This window comes from Lactuca serriola, chromosome 4, assembly GCF_051521515.1.
Source record: "Lactuca serriola cultivar US96UC23 chromosome 4, Lser_US96UC23_V15, whole genome shotgun sequence".
In the NCBI taxonomy this organism is placed as follows: Eukaryota; Viridiplantae; Streptophyta; class Magnoliopsida; order Asterales; family Asteraceae; genus Lactuca; species Lactuca serriola.
The window spans coordinates 367,660,994-367,682,230 of NC_136411.1; positions in this window are offsets into that span (position 1 = coordinate 367,660,994).

Below are 21,237 nucleotides of genomic sequence, written 5' to 3' on the forward strand. Positions count from 1 at the left end.
AGTGATGAATAATGTCATAAAGTTGTACATAAAAAATTTTAATGTGAATATTAATGTGTGATTGTTCGTATATTTGTTGATGAATAATTCCATATCATTGTATATACAAAATTCATAGTAGAATAGTAACGTAGAGTAGTGTTCTCACGTTCTCATATTAAATAGTGTTCTCATTTGAACTTAACTCTCTCTCTCTCTCTCTCTCTATATATATATATATATATATATATATATATATATATATATATATATATATATACACACTAGGTTATAATCCGTGTACAACATGGTTTTGCAATGTAAAACAACATAAACATTATAAAAATCATAATCATTAATTATAAATTTGCAAATAGTTAAGAAGGTACAAGAATAATATGAAAAATGAAAAACCTGAAGTTAATACACTGCATGATTACTCCATGTCAAAATTTTACATGAATGATCACTTACCAGTTATAACCTACCTCAAGTCAAAAAGGAAAATAAAAAAAAAGTAAATGGCTATTAACTTGCATATTAATCAAATGTAGTAATAAGCCTATGAGTTATACCTCAAACCCAATAACATAAATTTTTTGCCACCATAGTGCCATGTCTGCACCACTTCCCTACCATTTACCTTAGAAAATATCTACCACTCCACCACCCATTATACACTTAATTTTTAAATAAAAAATAATGTTAAGATATAGATAGAGAGAAAATGAAAGAAAGGAAGAGGGAGACTGATCTTACGATGCAATATTACCACACCTACATTTCATAACACCACCTAAGCATAACATAATAAAAAAGGGGATGGGTTCATTTAGGTACCATTTGGTAGAAGAACTGGGTGAAACAGAAGTGAATTGGACTGGACTGAACAGAATTGGACTGGACTGTACAAATAATTTGAAAATTGTTTGGTAAGACTGAAACAGAACAAAACAAGTTGTCTGAAACTGTTTGGTAACAATAAAAATAGACAGCAGAAGATGTAAAAATGACCATACCACCCTTTTTCAAGAAGGATTCATAATAACTTTAATTAACATACATAACTTCAAAATAAACATTTTTATTAAAAAAATTATTTAAAAATTCTCAAATTAAAACAAGTTCTAATACAAATAATCAAAATTTCTCCAAAAATAACAAAGTTCTAAACCAAAATAGTTCCTAAAATCCTTAATTTGAAATAAAAAAGGTAACAAACTTTAGTTGTCATCTTCCAATATAGTCTTTGCAAAAAGTGGTTTGGTAGTTGTGTCCAAACTATCCACATTGGTAACAAATTCACGTTTTTTGTAAACTTTAAACAAACTCGCATGATTTCTGAAGATGACAACTCCTTGGTCTTCAACTCTTCATGTATGGTTTTTAACTCCGTGAGGTCATTAGTAGAAGACGTTATAGCCATAGTCATTTTTTGGATTTCCTCGGATATGGTAGTTAATCCCAATTGAATTACATGTGTTACTTCTTCAGATGCCGTTTTTCTTTTTTTATTTGGCGCCGAGTCTTTGGGATTTGGATTGGAGGAAGTTGCAGTGTTTTGTGTATTAGAATTAGACGACGGAAAACTTTCTCGTTCTTCGTTATCAATATTTTGATTTTCTGCCACATCAGCCACCGATTCAGCCATACCACCTGTAGCTTGATCTTTACCAAAACCATTTGCTAGTCGCTCGTATGCAAGGAATGGTTTTTTCGCAACATAGTTTCTGTTTAGATGTTTCTAGGAAAACAAACAAAGTTACATGTAAAATCATATATTTAATACTTAGATACGAAAACAATATATATATATATATATATATATATATATATATATATATATATATATATATATATATATATATATATATATAATCACTAACATTTAGATATTCCTCTAATATCTCAGAAGAATCGACTACTACACATTTACGAGCATCCTCCCATCAAAACCCACTTGTATTTTGCATATCATATGCAACAGAAAATTTATCCTTTAAACATTTGATTTTGTTTTGCACACACTTTGTTGTTATATTAATACCGACGACCTTTTCCCCTAACTTTAGAACGACTTGATCATAAGTTCCAGGCCTAAAGCTTCCATTATCACCTCTGCCACCGATGACATAATGTCTTGAAGGATCGTAATCAACACATCCTCTTCTTCTTGAGTCCATTGACGTCTATCCGCCATGATTTGTTATCTGCTTTTGACATATTATACATAACAAAGGTAATTAGATAAAAATCGAAAATATTAAAACAAATCATCGACTAAGTTAGTTAAAATTTATAAATAAAAAAAAACATACGCAAAAATCAAAGTTGTTCACATTCATAACAATTACAAATAACAAACTTAAAAATAAAAGTTCTAAAATTCAAAAACAATATACTAATATCTAGTTGACATCCAAGACTCAAACATTTCTTGGGCTAAATCATCTCTCCATTGAGTCCATTCATTACTTGATTCAACAACATCCACAATTTGGAAATGATTTGGCTAGTCTTCCCCGATAGGCATATCTTCAAAAGTGTTAGATGTGTTTTCCTCTGGATCAAGAGCCATGTATGTCCTAATAAAATTATGTAGTAAAGCACTTGCGATGACTATTCTCCGTTGAATTCTTATCGGATAAAATGAAGGACTTCTTAATATAGCCCAACGTTTCTTTAGTAGACCAAAACACCTTTCAGTAACATTCCTTGCTTGTGAATGTTTCATGTTAAAGTATTCTTCCTTATTTGTAGGTGCACGTGTACTACCTTCCCATTCCTGTAAATGATACCTAGTACCTCTATATGGTGCCAAAAAACCTTCACCATTGATATATCCTCCATCAGCCAAATAATAGTTACCTATAATAAACAAAATCCTCTATATGAATATGTAACTCTATTTTCTTTAAATTTTTAGTAATTATTTTATTAGCTTACCAACTGAAATCTTCAATCCATTATGTCTAGTAATTGCATCCCGTAAAACCCTTGAATCATTAGCCGAACCTTCCCAACCAGCTAAGGCGTAGACAAAATTCATGTCACGATTACAGAAACCTAACAAATTCGTTGCTGTATTATCCTTTCTTGTTCGGTATCTTGGTTTATCTGAGTCAAGGACATTAAGTTCAATATAAGCTCCATCAATTTCTCCTAGACAACCCTATAAATAAAATATTAAATCGGTGTTAGTTAAAACCTTATATTTACTTTTAGTTAAAACCTAATATTAATTTGTAATATAACATAATAATGTTATAATGGTTACCTAGAACCATTTCCACCGATTGTCCGTACAATCATTTGCATCAAGCATTGGGTTGACAGACAATATATCTTGAATAAGCAATAAAGCACCCAATACTCGATGAACATACCGACTTAGCGTTTCCCCTAACTGATAGAATCTAACTTGAATACATCTATTTTTTTTGGTGTGGTAATATGTTTAGGAATATAGCAACTTGCTCCTCAATGGTCACTAAACCATCGTTTAATAACCCACCACGAGTTTGTAGTAACTCACATAAACGTGCAAATGCATTTCTATCCATACGTAACTCATTTATACAATTTTCATCACTTTCACGTGTAACGACTCAATTTTCACGTCCAAAAATTTCATTTTTTTTAAAAACATTACTTTTCGAAAATGTTAAAAGATAAAGCATTGTTTGACCAAACTACATCACAACATAAACCATGTTCAAAGACAAGTCATACAACAAATCGAAACATCAGAGTATAAATCCCAAGGACATCTAGTAAATGTGGAAACTAATGTGTGTGCATGATGTGCCGCTACTGAGCCAGCTCCTTCCCCTTCGATGAAGAGGTACCTGAAATCAAAACTGTAAACTATAAGCACAAAGCTTAGTGAGTTCCCCCATCATACCACATACCATACAACACATAACATACATACTGCCAGGCTATTCTGGGGTGCCTGACTACCCGGTACGGCCATTCTGGGGTGCCGACTACCCGTGCGGCCATTCTGGGGTGCCGTCCTACCCATGTCAAGCCATTCTGGGGTGCTAACCTACCCGTGTCAAGCCATTCTGGGGTGCTGACTACCCTTCGGTCCTAACAACCGAACTCGGGGACTAGTCCTCTCCTAATACCTCTATCACATATAACATAACAAGCCAGCATGCAAACATATCATCACATACTGTCAGACGTATATGGGGTGTCTGACTACCCTTCAGTCCTAACAACCGAACTCTACTACATACAACATATCATGCTAGCATATAACATATCAGGTAGTAGCAAACCTAGATGATATCAGAAAGACAATCATCTATCATACATCTCCTACTGGTGGGCCGGCATTGTGGCCTTAGACCCACCGCTACTGAAAGGTAACTCACCTCGGAGTAGCTGTTGATCTTCGTGGGAATAGTCTGACTGCTGCTGCTGCTGTTCCAGAAATCCTCCAGCTGTATTCCCACCAAACCCTTAGTCAAAAACTGCTTACTGACCCTTGGGTAAAATGACCATTTTACCCCTGATCATGCCCTAAGTCAAAGTCAGAGTCAACTTCCAGTTGACCCGACTCGCCGAGTTGGCTCGCCAACTCGCCGAGTCCATGTCCAAACGACTGTCCTGAATTATGTTTCTACTCGTCGAGTTAGGCGTCAACTCGACGAGTTCTCCTTCCAAACTGATGTTCAAGTCCTTCATCCTACTCGCCGAGTTGTATGAACAACTCGCCAAGTTCATCTTCATCCGATGAACAAGTTATACTGTGACTCGCCGAGTTGTATGAACAACTCGCCGAGTTTGATCTTGATCTAAGGAGATTGTCTTGAACTCGCCGAGTCGGGGCATCGACTCACCGAGGTCCACTATGGGTGAGTTTTAGCTTCTAACTCACCGAGTCCCTCCTGGACTCACCATGCGACTCGACATAACAAAAAAGGGACAGACCTGGAGACTCGCGACTGGACTCGCCGAGTCAGATGAGTGACTCGCCGAGTCCGCTCCATGCAAGAGCTAAAAATGTGATTTTGCTCGAATCCAATCCATGTCATTCGTAGATCTGGGCTCCTAGAGCATGAATAACACGTAAAGTTTCGAACTTTACGTGTAAATATCCATGTATGGGATTTTTAGGGTTCAAAATGCACCAAAAGAGTAGATCTAAGGTTTATATGCAATATGGGCTCATAAAGGTAGTCAATCTGAGCTCCTGGAGCTCAACTATGCTTGGATCTAGAGACCAATCAACTTATTTCGAATTATCATGCACATACAAGCTTGGAAATGAGCCAAGAATGTCTTAAATGAAGCCTTAAGCATAGAAACATGGGGAAAATGGGATATACCTCAAAGGAACTGCTGAGAGAACACAATGGTGCTTGGATGGCTTCCCTTCTTCTGGATCCACTTCCCTTTTTCTTCAAAACCTTCAAGAACACACAACAATTGCTTCAACTCTTTAAAGAACAAGCTTAAACGAGGGTTGGGAGATCTAGGGGGTGAATGGGGGCTGGCCTGGGGCGGAAAGGGGGATTAAATAGGGTGCAAACCCCAGAAACTTAGGGTTTCATCCAACAGCAGTGACTTGCCGAGTCCAGGATATGGACTCGCCGAGTCGCCAACTTAAACGCGTCCCGGGGTCCCGTCCCTACTCGGCGAGTCGGACCTATGACTCGCAGAGTCCAAGGCTTAAAAAGGAAAATACTCAATTAAGATTTACATACCAGGAACCAGGTGCTACAAATCTCCCCCACTTATTTTAGACTTCGTCCTCGAAGTCTGCTGCTCAATCCTGGAACAGCTTGGGGTAATGCTCCATCATCTCATCCACCGGCTCCCAAGTCCACTCCGAACCCTTGCGGTGCTGCCATTGCACCTTCACTAACTCTACCCGTTTGTTTCTCAAATCCTTTGACTTCCTGTCGAGGATTGCAACTGGCCGCTCAATGTAATTCAGGCTGTCGTCAACCTGAATATCCTCCAACGACACTACTGCTGAATCATCCACTAAGCACTTCCGTAGCTAAGAGACATGGAAAGTGTTGTGGATCTGCCTGAGCTCGTCCGGCATATCCAAGCTATACGCCACCTTGCCCACCCGGGCTACAACCCTGAACGGTCCGATAAATCTCGGGCCCAATTTGCCCCGCTTCCTGAATCGAATGACGCCTTTCCAAGGCGACACCTTCAGGAGAACCATATCCCCGACTTGGAACTCCAAGTCGGATCGACGCTTGTCGACGTAACTTTTATGTCGAGTCTGAGCGGTCTGAAGCCTGCTCCAAACCTGCTGGATCCTCTTGGTCATCTCGAGCACCACCTCGGTGCTCCCCATGACCCTCTGGCCCACTTCACCCCATCATATCGGGGTTCTGCACCTCCACCCGTACAACATCTCGAATGGGGGATGGTCAATACTCGCGTGGTAGTTGTTGTTGTATGAGAACTTAGCCAAGGGAAGATAGGTATCCCAGCTACCACCGAAATCTAACACACATGCCCGTATCATATCCTACAAAGTCTAGATGGTCCGCTCGCTCTGACCATCCGTCTGCGGGTGAAAGGCGGTGCTAAAATGCAAACAAGTGCCCAACTCGTCATGAAACTTCTTCCAAAATCTAGAAGTGAATCGCACATCCCGGTCTGATATTACTGACACCGGCACCCCGTGTCGTGCTACTATCTCCCTGATGTAGATATCGGCCAACTTCTTGGCCGAGATGCTCTCCTGGATCGGAATAAAATGGGCGCTCTTGGTGAATCGATCCACGATGACCCAAATCGAATCTACTCCGCGCGTAGTCCTGGGAAGCTTTGTGATAAAATCCATCGTGATGTCTTCCCATTTCCATAATGGGATGTCCAATGGCTGAATCTTCCCATGCGGTCTCTGATGTTCGGCCTTGAACTTCCTGCAGGTCAAGCACCGCTCGACGTACCATGCCACATCCCGCTTCATGTAGGGCCACCAATAATCTAGACGAAGATCCCTATACATCTTCGTGGCCCCGGGATGAATAGAGAATCGGGACTTGTGCGCCTCTTGCATCAAGATCTGACGCACGCCTCCGTGATACGGCACCCACACCCTGCGGTGTAGTGTCAATAGTCCTCGACTATCATAATCGAAGGAGGAAACTACCCACCACACGTTTGCTCTTCCGATGTTCCTCCTTGATAGCTTCCTGTTGAGCCTCCCGAATCTGCTCCAATAGGGGAGTCACCACATTCATCCTCATGCAAATATCCCTGATCGGCATCGCCTTGCGGTTAATCGCATCGGCCACCACGTTGGCCTTTCCCGGGTGGTAAAGGATCTCACAATCATAATCCTTCACCACGTCCAACCATCGACGCTGCCTCATGTTTAGATTGGGCTGATCCATGAGGTACCTCAAACTCTTGTGGTCCGTGTAAATGGTACACCGAACCCCGTAGAGGTAATGTCGCCAAATCTTAAGGGCGAAAACCACCGCCCCAACTCCAAGTCATGTGTCGGGTAGTTTGCCTCGTGAGGCTTGAGCTGCCTCGAAGCGTAGGAAATGACATGCCCTCTCTGCATCAATACCGTGCCCAACCCTGAAATAGATGCGTCACAAAAAACCACAAAATCCTCTACGCCCTCTAGCAGGGCTAAGATCGGCGCCTCGCACAATCTTGTCTCAGTGTCTCAAATGTTGCCTGCTGCTCGGGTCCCCACTGAAAGACCACGACTTTCTTCATCAACCGTGTCAGGGGTACAACTATCTTGGAGAAATCCTGAATAAACATTCGATAATAGGCTGCCAATCCTAGGAAACTCCGAATCTCAGATGGAGACTTCGGAACCTCCCATCTCATCACAGCCTCGACCTTGGCCGGATCGACCAGAATCCCATTCTGGTTGACAAGGTGTTTGAGAAATTGCACCTCGCGCAACCAAAACTCACACTTGGAGAACTTGGCATACAAGCTCTCCCTCCTCAGGGTCTCCAAAACCTCTCTCAGATGCTCCTCATGCTCCTCCTGCGTCTTGGAATAAACCAAGATGTCATCGATAAAGACTATCACAGACCGATCCAACATCGGTCTGCATACGCGGTTCATGAGGTCCATGAACGCAGCAGGAGCATTGGTGAGCCCAAACGGCATCACCACGAACTCATAGTGGCCATAGCGCGTCCGAAACGCGGTCTTCTACGTATCCTCTTCCCTGACCCTCATCTGATGATAACCCGAACGCAAATCAATCTTGGAGAACCAAGATGCTCCCTGGAGCTGATCAAAGAGATCATCAATCCTCGGAAGTGGGACCCATCCTTCTTCTTCACAAACAGAATCGGGGCTCCCCAGGGTGAACTGCTCGGTCTGAAGAATCCCTTGTCTAGCAGCTCCTGCAGCTGCGTAGACAACTCCTGCATCTCAGGAGGAGCCAGTCGATATGGTGCCTTGGCTATTGGTGCCGCACCAGGAACGAGGTCAATCCTGAACTCCACCTGTCGCTCCGGAGGTATCCCAGGAAGCTCCTCTGGGAAAACATCTGCGAAATCTCGCACCACTGGCCTCGCTCACGGTCGCATTACCCGCCTCCCGGGTATCCATCACGTACGCGACATATCCTGCGCATCCCTACTGAAGGTAACGTCTAGCCCTCGCTACTGAACATACAGCGGGTCCGCGCTGTGGCTTCTCGCCGTGGATCACTAACTCTCCCCCACCTGGGGTCCTGACTCGCACTAGTTGCTGCACGCAATCTATCACTGCCCCATTAGGGCTCAACTAGTCCATGCCTATAATCGCCTTGTTCCCCTGCAACGGAATGGGAACCAAATCCACCAGGTAGCGCTCCTCGAACAAACGCAACACACAGTCCCGAAATACCATCGATGCTCGCATCGATCGCTCATCAGCAATCTCTACTTCCAAAGGGCAATCCAGCATGCCCGAAGACTCGGGAGACTTCTTGCTAAGCGCAAGGGACACAAACGATCGGGATGCACCCGAGTCGAACAACACCTGAACTGGGATACCGTTCACATGGAACGATCCTAACACATATACGAATACCGGGCACATATCAATATCATAACATCATAAAAATAAAATAGAGGGAAAGAATCATACCCGTCACCACATCGGGTGCCGCGCGTGCCTCCTCGGTAGTCAGCTGAAATGCTCGGCTCCTCACCACCGGAGCCTCCGCCTTGCCCTGCCGGCCATCCGTGATCCGCAGGGTTGCTGGAGCTGGCGCCTTCACCGGCACTGAAACTACCAACTGGGGGCAATTGGCCTTCTTGTGGCCCCTCTGGTTGCAGTGGAAACACAGCAACTCCGATGTCTGAATAACTGCTGCCGGAGCAGTGCAATCCCTGCTAAAGTGCCCATACTTGCTGCAATTGTAGCAGCCCGACGATCCCAACCTGCATGCCCCCTCGTGCGGCCTGCCGCATTTCCTGCAGCGGCTCGGTCCTGACTGGCCTTTCGGCCTCCCGTCTGATCCCTTGGGCTTCTTCCCCAAAGCCCCTCTTGTCTGACCCTCCTCTGACTTCTGTTTCCGGATGTGCTCCAAATCTATCTCCCTCTCCCTCGCCCTGGAAATCATGGAGTCCAGGGTGGGGCAAGCTGAAAAACTGACGTGCTCCCGGATATCAGCCCGTAGCATGTCATGGTAGCGGGTCCTCCTCATATCCCCATCTCCTGCGTACTGGGGCACCAACAATTCCCTCTCCCGGAACTTGGCGGTGATCTCCGCCACAGTCTCTGTCGTCTGCCTCATATCCAAAAACTCCCTGGCCAGCTACTGAAGCTCGACAGCCGGCGCAAACTCTACCCTGAACCTGGTCACAATGTCTGACCAGGTCATAGCCTCAATAGCTGAGGCTCCCAAAGAATCACCCACTGACTCCCACCAATCTCGAGCTCGGTCTCGTAAACACCCTGCTGCATACCTCACCTTCGACCCCTCAGGGCAGAAGCTAGTCAACTGCGCAGACTCAATGTCTGCAATCCACCGCCTGGCAACAATGAAATCCGGCGCACCACTACCCCTGAAGTCCTTAAAGGACAGCGTGCGAGATCCCGACTAGCCAGATGCCATGTCGCTCCTGAACGCCCTGAGGCGATCCTCCATCATCTCGATGATCCCTTCCTTCATCGACCCGAAGATAATGGGGGTCGACTCAAGGATACCTCTGGTGATCTATGATGCGATGAACTCGCGTAGCCTCTCATCTACTGGCTCGGAACCTGATCCCAAACCCGATCCCTCTCCTGAACTGCCAACTGCTAGTCTCGGGCGTACTACCACCATTCTGAAATACAAAGAAATAACAACTGTTAGCGATACTGATACCCCTGGAGGGATCCCACCCACTACTAGTTCCCTACTCTTATCTTAGCCTTCCTGGGTTCGGGTACGTGTCACACCCCAAAACCGGAACGACAGAAACGTTCTGGAGTGGATGACGTCATGTCAAGTATCACAACACATGCATTATAGTAATCAAAGTACAACAAAACATTGCATCAATAGTAATAGTTTTACAAGGTTACATTACAACAATTTAAAGTATTACAAGTAATAGAATAAATACAACATAGTACTAGCTATCTTCATCAACAGCTCCGGGGATGTACCTGTCTAATGCTAACCTGAGAATACAAGTTATTTGAAAAACGAGTATCAGAATTTTTACAAATGCTGGTGAGTTCATAAGCATTTAGTGACATTTCTTTCAATTAACTTAAGAAAGTAATAGTTTAAGAGATTTCAGTGCATTAGAGTCCTTTCCAGAAAATCCTATATTTTCTTTAATAAAAGCAGCCTTCTACCAAGACTGGTCAGTAATGTGGGGTAAAAAGTAGTCTTCCCTAAATTGCTATTATTACCAAAATACTGAGTTTGATTATTGAGGAAAGCAACATCATCAGGGAATATCATATGCCTCAGTAGTGAGGACTGCTGACTAAGGCAAGGACCATAGACTCCACGAAAGTATCAAACAAACGACACGCCTGGTTACGTCTAACAAGTGGAGACACAGACCCCAGAAAGTACCAAATGAAGGGTACAACTAGTAGGGTCTAAACAATGAATACAGACCGTAGACAATATCAAATGAAAGATACGTCTAGCAAGGTTTAAAAAGGTGAACACAGTGAATACCGTGAATACAGTGGATTATGTGAATACAGTGGATATAGACCCCAGACAGCATCAAATGAAGGATACGTCTTGTAAGGTCAAAACAGAGGTAACAGACCTCAGACAGTATCGAATGAAAGATACGTCTTGTAAGGTCAAAACAGTGTGACTCTGAAAATGAATCACCAGCATACAGTGTAGATTGCCGGTGAAATACCATTACCTTAAAGCCATGAGTTATAAGGTAACCCAGGATACTCGTAACCATACTGACTAGAGTTCCGGACGCCCTACAAGCATCTATATAATACGACATTTGTCACCCCTTGGCTTGATAGGCCATGGACTGTAGCTAGCAGTCAGAGTGCGGGGTTGTCAATCCTGTATAGGCCTATACACACAATGTCCGCTCTCCCTACAGGAGACTCTGGTTACCAACTAGACGACGGAGAAGGCCACGTCCCGAAGATGCATCCCAAATAGAGGATAGTGTGTTACTAGGAGGGAGTGGGTTTCTAATGTAAGTGTAGACTAGAGGTATAGACTCTTAAATGAATTGACTGAAGAAAAATCGTATGTATATGCTCGTGTACATAATATATAACTAATGAATCGAACGACCTTCAGATGGACATCCGATCCCACCAGACCACATCTCAACGAAGAAAAGGAAATAGGGCGGACAAGCCTTCCTAAGTCCTTCAACCATTATTTATATGCATCTATACAAGCATAAACATACATCTAACCACGCTTGAGTGTGTATCAAGTGGTATCATACGGTGAAGTATAAGTGTACAGTGGAACATCCGAGTTGTGAAGTATAAGTGTACCGTGGAACATTCGAGTCGTGAAGTATAAGTGTACAGTGGAACATCCGAGTCGTGAAGTATAAGTGTACAGTGGAACATCCGAGTCGTGAAGTATAAGTGTACAGTGGAACATCCGAGTCGTGAAGTATAAGTGTACAGTGTCAGATAATCGAATCGTGAAGTATAAGTGTATCACGAAGTAGAGACGACAATAAATGAAGTAAGAACGTTTACCAAGTATAAGTGGAGTAAAGTCGTTATCTAGTATAAGTGAAGAAGAATCGTATTACTAAGTAAGAGCGTGAATAAGTATAAGCGTCATCAAGTATACGCGACTACAAGTATAAGTGAAAGCGTTACCGAGTCGGAGTATAAAATAAGTATAAGTGAAGCAGCAGTATTTAACAAGAAAAAATATACGTCTAAAAGGGAAATCTTTAATGAAAAGCCTTTATGTACAGAGAAGATCACAAATTGTATTCTTTTGTAAAATATGTTTAAAAACCTTATAGGATCTTTCATAAACCAATTTAGAATGAATTTGGATAAATCAGTATAAGTTAAAGTTATGAAATAAGTAAAAATCATTATAGTGTCCCACTTGGTAAAACAGTGTAAAGTGGTAAAATCTTGTGCATGCGGGTTATCAATCACATGTGATTGATATGATAACTGACATGTTTAACTTGTATTCTGCCCTATAAAACATTTAAAAACATTAAAAGGTTCATTCAGGGGTATGAACTCACCTGGTGTAAGTAGGTCCGACGAGAGTGCTATTTGGGCGTTCGGTGCCATGTAAGGACTTGAACACACTCAATGACCTATTTAACATATGATAACATATTTTTACATACAATTAGTACATTTAATGCTAATTACACCAATATACGCGCTCAAAGGAGCGGAAAACACTTTTGGTTAAGTGTTTGGGGTCCCGGGTAGCGTTTAAGGGTGCTACGAGTCTCCTATCAGTTGTGGAACTTTGCTAAACTCAAATATCAAGTGTGTGAATGGGTTTAAAGCATTAACATGGACCAATTTGGAGTTTACGGCCCAACTCAAGGGACTTTACAGCCGTAAACTCTCAAGGGTATATTCTTGGGTGTTTTATGCTTCTAGCTTGTTCATGGGATTTTTCTAAGGACTTTTCATAAAAGGCATGAGTGGGTTTGAGGCTTCTAAGGGCATTATATTGGAGTTTACGACCTAGGAACACTCCCATGGGAGTTTACGGCCGTAAACTCTCATACCTTGGATTTTGTGAAGTCTTAAGCCCTAAATACCTTCCTAGCAATTTATAATGAAGTGTGATGCCATTTTGGGGAATTAAAACTACCATTTGAGTGTGTTTTGGGGAGTTTACGGCCTAGACACTTGCTTGGGCCGTAAACTCCTTTTTACCCCTCCATTTCATGTGTTTAAGCCCTTAAATCCTTCCTAATATTTTATGGTAAATGTCTAAGGTCATTTGGGGGACAAAAACCAACATTTTGGCTTAGTTTGGGGAGTTTACGGCCTAAGAATGTGCTTGGGCCGTAAACTCATATTTATCCTTCATTTTGATGTGTTTTAGTGATCTAAACCCAGAATACCAAGTCCCTAAATTATGTATGAAGCCTAAGGGTGGTTTGGGAGTGTTTTTGGGGCCTTTTAACATGATTCTGAGGTGTTTACGGCCTAAGCTTGTGCTTGGGCCGTAAACTCTCTTTTGTCTCCTAAATCATTGTGTTTTGATGTTTAAACACTCCTAGGCAATCCCCTTAATTTATTTCCAAGCCTATAGGGACAAGTTTGGGTCATTTTGGCCTCATTTTTGGGTGTTTACGGCCTAAGGAGGTTCTTAGGCCGTAAACTCCTTTTCCATTGCTTCTAAGTCCGATTTTTGGGCTATAAACACAAATCAATATGTTTAGAATAAGCTAGGGTAAGCGGACTTACAATTTGGAAGCGTTTGGTTACGGATTCGGGGCTAAAACGAGTCTAGAGAGAGAGAGAGAGAGAGTATAGAGAGAGAGTGTAAAAAGTCTCCAATGGATTCCACTCACCCTTACATAGGGTTTTGAGTCAGGGCTCAGTGGAATTCTACCCGATACTGCCATTAAACGGGGCTTTTGGTCGCACCCGATTTAGTGGTCGTAATAATAAACTAATATTTTCCAAGTAAATGGAAATATGTGTTATGTATTTTTATTTCCTTTTATCACGACTTAACGACATATACACATACACAATTGAAATGTTTATTAAACTTGATGACTTCTCATTAACGGAACTTTTGATTAGTGGAATATTCCGTTAACGGTAACGGAGAAATGTAACGGGGCAACTTGGGTTGTCACATCATTCCCCCGTTAGAGGGAATTTCATCCCGAAATTTAGATCTAGGAAAGGAAGTAGGTATGAATGGCCAAGTAGAGGTAAGAGAGTACTTCCTATGTGGTTGTCCTCGCATTCCCAAGTGATCTCTGGTTTGTGTTTGTCATTCCAACAGACCCTCGCGTACGGGATGCGGATTCCGTCTTGTGTAGCTAGTGAGTTCCAACTGGTGTATCTACAAGGTTAGGGTTCTCGATGGATTCTATCAAGATGAGTGAGGCACAAAGAGTGTTGTCGGGAAATCACCTATCAAGTCAAGTCTAAGAAATGGGTCGTTCGGGTGTGAATCCTGTGGTATATCCGAAGGTAGTAGCGGCCTGAAAAGGGTTGGACCATGTCTCCATGAGGATTCTCGGATGGTCCTAAGCTCTCGGAAAGGAGTAGAGATTTTCAGTACTAAGAACATAGTGTACTTCAATGGCAAGATCAACACTGGCGCGATCGCCATTCCGAAGTTCCTAACGTTCTCACTTGTACTAGATGTGTAGTCCTTCGGGTTAGTCCTTAGGAAGCTCGGGTGGTCTTCGGTTTCGTGTTTTCTTTCAACTGGCTGATAGAGATTTTCTAGATCGTCGAGTGGGTTACTCGACTATGGTTATTCGTTTGCTATAGAGTGTCTATCTCGCGCTTGTGCAAAATGAACTTGCACTAACGACTTGAGATACGGAAACCCTGAGGGCCGAGGAGATAGGGTTTCACTAAACGAGTGTTGGACTATCTCGGGAGGTAGTTCTATTATCTCTGCGTGAGATAGTATTCGTGGAACACCTAATAGTCCAATGAATCTCTAAGACTGTGGTTTATCCTAGCGTGGAAGGTGTATGTTCCATCATAACCCTTCGACTAACACCAAGGCTGGTGTCAAGCCTATGATCTCTTCGGGATCCGGGTCATGAGATTTGACGCAGCTACTTTCCCACTTGACCAAATATTCTGGGCTGCGAAGGTTATCCTATGGTTCTCGGTATCCTAGTGCTCACTTCGGAGAATGTATTTCATCGTCTACAGGGCGACAACGATTTCCTCCATGCAATAGGGTGGAGGATGATAGGCACTACCTGTCTGTAATAGGGTAGGCAAAGTGCCTGAGTAGTTAGAGCATCTACTGCCACTACTCTTCCGAAGGTTCTGGGTTTTCTTAGTCTAGGTCAAATCTAATGAGTATAGAGTCTTCTCACCCGGAACTTTAACAGTTCAACTCGTAGTGATTTTCTTGACTCCGGCTCCTATTTTATGGATTAGGGTGAAAGTGTTTTGCGAAGTGGTTCGTGGTAGACCTCATGCTTAGTCTACCCAAAAATATCGGGTGTATGCGAGCAGTATACATTTGAGGTCGGCAGGACGTTCAGCTGTGCGACTCCACCCCAAACCCACAACCCAACGAGGAACAGGGAATAGGGAGGAAACACACACCTTAAATCTTTTTGATCTCGATTATATACCACCTTTATGCATATACCTATTTATAGTGGTCAGTCTCATGAGTTTTGTTCTCTAGGTTCACCAACCTAATGTGCGAGGTGCGAAGGGTCTCTCGGGGGAAATCTACGGAGTATGCTTCGGTTGGTTGTCTTCTTCTAGAGTCTCTACAATGTCCTTCGCTTCGGTGTTCATCTGAATACGAGGGGTCGGTCGACGGTGCGTGGTACCCTCACTTGGGTACCTTGGAAGGTCTGAGATAAGAGGAACTATTAACGGATCGCATTGGTTTTGTTTATTTGTGTTATGTTCAGGTTCGGAAGAACCTTTATTTGCCGATATGGCTATGGAGAAAGCTCTTTTTACACAGCACTAAGAATGTACACATGGTTGCACGTAGTCAAACCATGATCAATAGAGTCGTCGAAGTTGGCACACTCTGACATGATGTAAAGTGAAGATCGATAGAGTCATGTGCCGAACAGGCACACTAGTTCTAGGCGTCTCGGGTTCCGTCCTACGTATCACTACCGCGGATACTTGGACCGGTAGAGTCGATGCGGAACTATAGAGAGTTCTAAGTGTTTCTGAATAAAGTATCTTTTCATGAACGGATTCTCACAAGGCATTTCTATAATCGCCTCACATATACTAGTCATGTATATTTAAGGTGGGGAGGACTGTTGACTGAGCGACCCCGCCCTAAATCCACAACCAAATGAGGAACAGGAGATGAGGCGGCATTTGCTCACTCTAGGTCTGTCCATCTTAAATATACACGACCGTAACGTATATGTTTAGCCACTATAGTTTTACCTAATGAATTTTAAATTTCATAATAGTGCTGCGAATTTCGCCTTACTGGAAAGAATTTACATTTGAATTAGTCTTTTAATGTATTTATTTTAGTTATCCGAGATCGAGAGACGTACCAAAATCTAGTGAGTTCCTTGCCGCTTGTCCCTAAGCAGTAGTGTCAGGCTCCTTCTGTGTCTTTGTCTTTCTCTTCGGTTGGGCAGTCCTTCTTGAAGTGTCCCATTTTACCACATAGGTGGCAAACTGTACAGGTTGCCACATTGGTGATTGATGTAATGAACTCAACCGGGGTTCTGCAGACGCGAGAAGTATGTCCCAACATGTGGCACCTAGCACAATAGAGTTCCCGGCAGGCACCATGATGATGGTAGCTGAACTTGCTGCAGTGGGGAAGGTCTCCTAGATACGGTCTTCTTGGAGTCGGGAGGGAAGGGTTGACAGGGGTACAGGCTGCCTCAGCTTGTTGCCCATCGGAAGGTCCTTGAGCCGAGGTACTTCCCACTTCTATCTTAAGTTTTCTCTTTAGTGGGTTTGAGTGTGGTTCTTGGGTGGCCAAATATGGAAGTGTTGGCTGTTGCTGTCCATCGCCAGGATTGGAAATCCCGACAGGGCCCTTGCTAACATTGGCGGTGTTAGCATTCAGGTGAGCCATGACAGCTGCTACGGTTGCCGAGACTGCAGCTTGAAACGTAGCTTCATCGAATACGAGAGTAGGTTTCTTGCTTGTGGATTGGTTACGCTTCTTCGGTGGCATGGTTTTTCCTTTATACTGAGAAAGGTTTCACTCTCCAGCCTGGGGAGATTTGAGAACAGTTCGGAACGAAGCTGCGGAAAGAGAGGCTCATGAGGGCTTATGGCTAAATAACCTCACAGAGGTGTGGGGATCCGCTCTAAGCGCATTACTGGCAACGGGAACAAGGCGATTTACCTAACACATAGCGTGAGCAGTGTAACCACTAACTCACTAAATTGTATTATTTATGGGTGTATTAGTGTGACGAACACGAGGAAAAGACAATTCCCGGGTCCCATGTCCTGGCTCTCTCGGTCTGCCTCGTATCTTTGACTGGAATCGGCGTTGCTTTCCCTTGGGTAGTTTCCTAGGGTTCTCTTCTCGTATGGACATATTGAATTTCTACTCCGCCTTTCTTCTAATTCCAACTATGGGTGTCATCACTTCATGATGGATGACTGGGAATCTCATAAGTTTAGGCAAATTCCCCACCGATGTCCCTAAAAGAATATGGGCACTTGGTGCATTCAATAGTCTCGACCCAGTTCATTTATTTCCGAACAGGAAATCTTCTAAATGAACTTCTTCGAGGTCGGAATCAACTCTTCTGTTATGCACTGAAGTGGGTAGGGTTTTCTACAGGGTTCGTGCGATAATGGAAATGTCTAAAGAATCCTAACAGATTATTAACATTTCGCTGGATGATCCATATCGAGTCCTGCTACGATTACACAGGGTATACAAATCATATATAGCTTAGATCCGATAGGCCTTCGAATATGTGATACTACTCTAGAACCACATCCCAACGAGGAAAAGGAAATAGAGCGAAACCACACATTCTTAGCCTATGGGATCCTTATTATATACAACCTTAGAAGTACACCCTCTGTAGTTGTAGGTATATCAATAAGGATCTTTAGTTCTCACACCAGGTTATCTATGTATCTTAATTACCCCTATGGTATTTTCAATTCTTGTTTGGTTCTCGTCTTTGAATTATGATTCTGGGTTTAGTGTGAATCTTTTAGCATTCTAAAATACTCCTATAGTATTTTAACTTTATGTTTGGCTCTAACAATCCTAGTTGGTAAGTTTCAGCCCTGTTGCACACCACAATCACTCCCGAGCACACATTCATCGCATCTCGAATAAAGGTAGTTGATCAGGTTACATCTATTCCAGGGTACGATTACATAACTGCCCAGATTTGACTGTAGTGTTCAACATCCGAAGACTTTTATTCTTGTTCTTCTTGTGATACTTGTGTTCGAGTGCTTAGATTCCGGATGTTATTATACTTTGGTAAAATATGGTTATATTTTAAAGTATAATTCTTCGTCAGAGTGTTTTATCCCTTTTGTATTTATAGGCCGTATATCTTTTATGAATTGATATACTTAGCTCACTATAAACAATGCTCTGATACCAATCTGTCACACCCCAAAACTGGAACGACGGAAACGTTCTGGGGTGGATGACGTCATGTCAAGTATCACAACACATGCATTATAGTAATCAAAGTACAACAAAACATTGCATTAATAGTAATAGTTTTACAAGGTTACATTACAACAATTTAAAGTATTACAAGTAATAGAATAAATACAACATAATACTAGCTATCTTCATCAACAGCTCCGGGGATGTACCTGTCTAATGCTAACCTGAGAATACAAGTTATTTGAAAAACGAGTATCAGCATTTTTACAAATGTTGGTGAGTTCATAAGCATTTAGTGACATTTCATTCAATTAACTTAAGAAAGTAATAGTTTAAGAGATTTCAGTGCATTAGAGTCCTTTCCAGAAAATCCTATATTTTCTTTAATAAAAGCAGCCTTCTACCAAGACTGGTCAGTCATGTGGAGTAAAAAGTAGTCTTCCCTAAATTGCTATTATTATTAAAATACTGAGTTTGATTATTGATGAAAGCAACATCATCAGGGAATATCATATGCCTCAGTAGTGAGGACTGCTGACTAAGGCAAGGACCATAGACTCCAGGAAAGTATCAAACAAACGACACGCCTGGTTCCGTCTAACAAGTGGATACACAGACCCCAGAAAGTACCAAATGAAGGGTACAACTAGTAGGGTCTAAAAAATGAATACAGACCGTAGACAATATCAAATGAAAGATACGTCTAGCAAGGTTTAAAACGGTGAACACAGTGAATACCGTGAATACAATGGATTTTGTGAATACAGTGGATACAGACCCCAGACAGCATCAAATGAAGGATACGTCTTGTAAGGTCAAAACAGAGGTAACAGACCTCAGACAGTATCGAATGAAAGATACGTCTTGTAAGGTCAAAACAGTGTGACTCTGAAAATGAATCAGCAGCATACAGTGTAGATTGCCGGTGAAATACCGTTACCTTAAAGCCATGAGTTATAAGGTAACCCAGGATACTCGTAACCATACTGACTAGAGTTCCAGACGCCCTACAAGCATCTATATAATGCGACATTTGTCACCCCTTGGCTTGATAGGCCGTGGAATGTAGCTAGCAGTCAGGGTGCGGGGTTGTCAATCCCGTATAGGCCTATACACACAATGTCCGCTCTCCCTACAGGAGACTCTGGTTACCAACTAGACGACGGAGAAGGCCACGTCCTGAAGATGCATCCCAAATAGAGGATAGTGTGTTACTAGGAGGGAGTGGGTTTCTAATGTAAGTGTAGACTAGAGGTATAGACTCTTAACTGAATTGACTGAAGAAAACTCGTATGTCTATGCTCGTGTACATAATATATAACTAATGAATCGAACGACCTTCAGATGGACATCCGATCCCACCAGACCACATCTCAACGAAGAAAAGGAAATAGGGCGGACAAGCCTTCCTAAGTCCTTCAACCATTATTTATATGCATCTATACAAGCATAAACATACATCTAACCATGCTTGAGTGTGTATTAAGTGGTATCATACGGTGAAGTATAAGTGTACAGTGGAACATCCGAGTTGTGAAGTATAAGTGTACCGTGGAACATCCGAGTCGTGAAGTATAAGTGTACAGTGGAACATCTGACTCGTGAAGTATAAGTGTACAGTGGAACATCCGAGTCGTGAAGTATAAGTGTACAGTGGAACATCCGAGTCGTGAAGTATAAGTGTACAGTGGAACATCCGAGTCGTGAAGTATAAGTGTACAGTGTGGGATAATCGAATCGTGAAGTATAAGTGTACCACGAAGTAGAGACGACAATAAATGAAGTAAGAAGGTTTATCAAGTATAAGTGGAGTAAAGTCGTTATCCAATATAAGTGAAGAAGAATCGTATTACTAAGTAAGAGCGTGAATAAGTATAAGCGTCATGAAGTATACACGACTACAAGTATAAGTGAAAGCGTTACCGAGTCGGAGTATAAAATAAGTATAAGCGAAGCAGCAGTATTTAACAAGTAAAAATATACGTCTAAAAGGGAAATCTTTAATGAAAAGCCTTTATGTACAGAGAAGATCACAAATTTGGAAGCGTTTGGGCTATAAACACAAATCAATATGTTTAGAATAAGCTAGGGTAAGCGGACTTACAATTTGGAAGCGTTTGGTTACAGATTCGGGGCTAAAACGAGTCTAGAGAGAGAGAGTATAGAGAGAGAGTGTAAAAAGTCTCCAATGGACTCCACTCACCCTTACATAGGGTTTTGAGTCGGGGCTCAGTGGAATTCTACCCGATACTGCCGTTAAACGGGGCTTTTGGTCGCACCCGATTTAGTGGTCGTAATAATAAACTAATATTTTCCAAGTAAATGGAAATATGTGTTATGTATTTTTATTTCCTTTTATCACGACTTAACGACATATACACATACTCAATTGAAATGTTTATTAAACTTGACAACTTCTCATTAACGGAACTTTTGATCAGTGGAATATTCCGTTAACGGTAACGGAGAAATGTAACGGGGCAACTTGGGTTGTCACAGTACGGATCCTCTGCTTTCAGTAGTATGGGCCCATACTA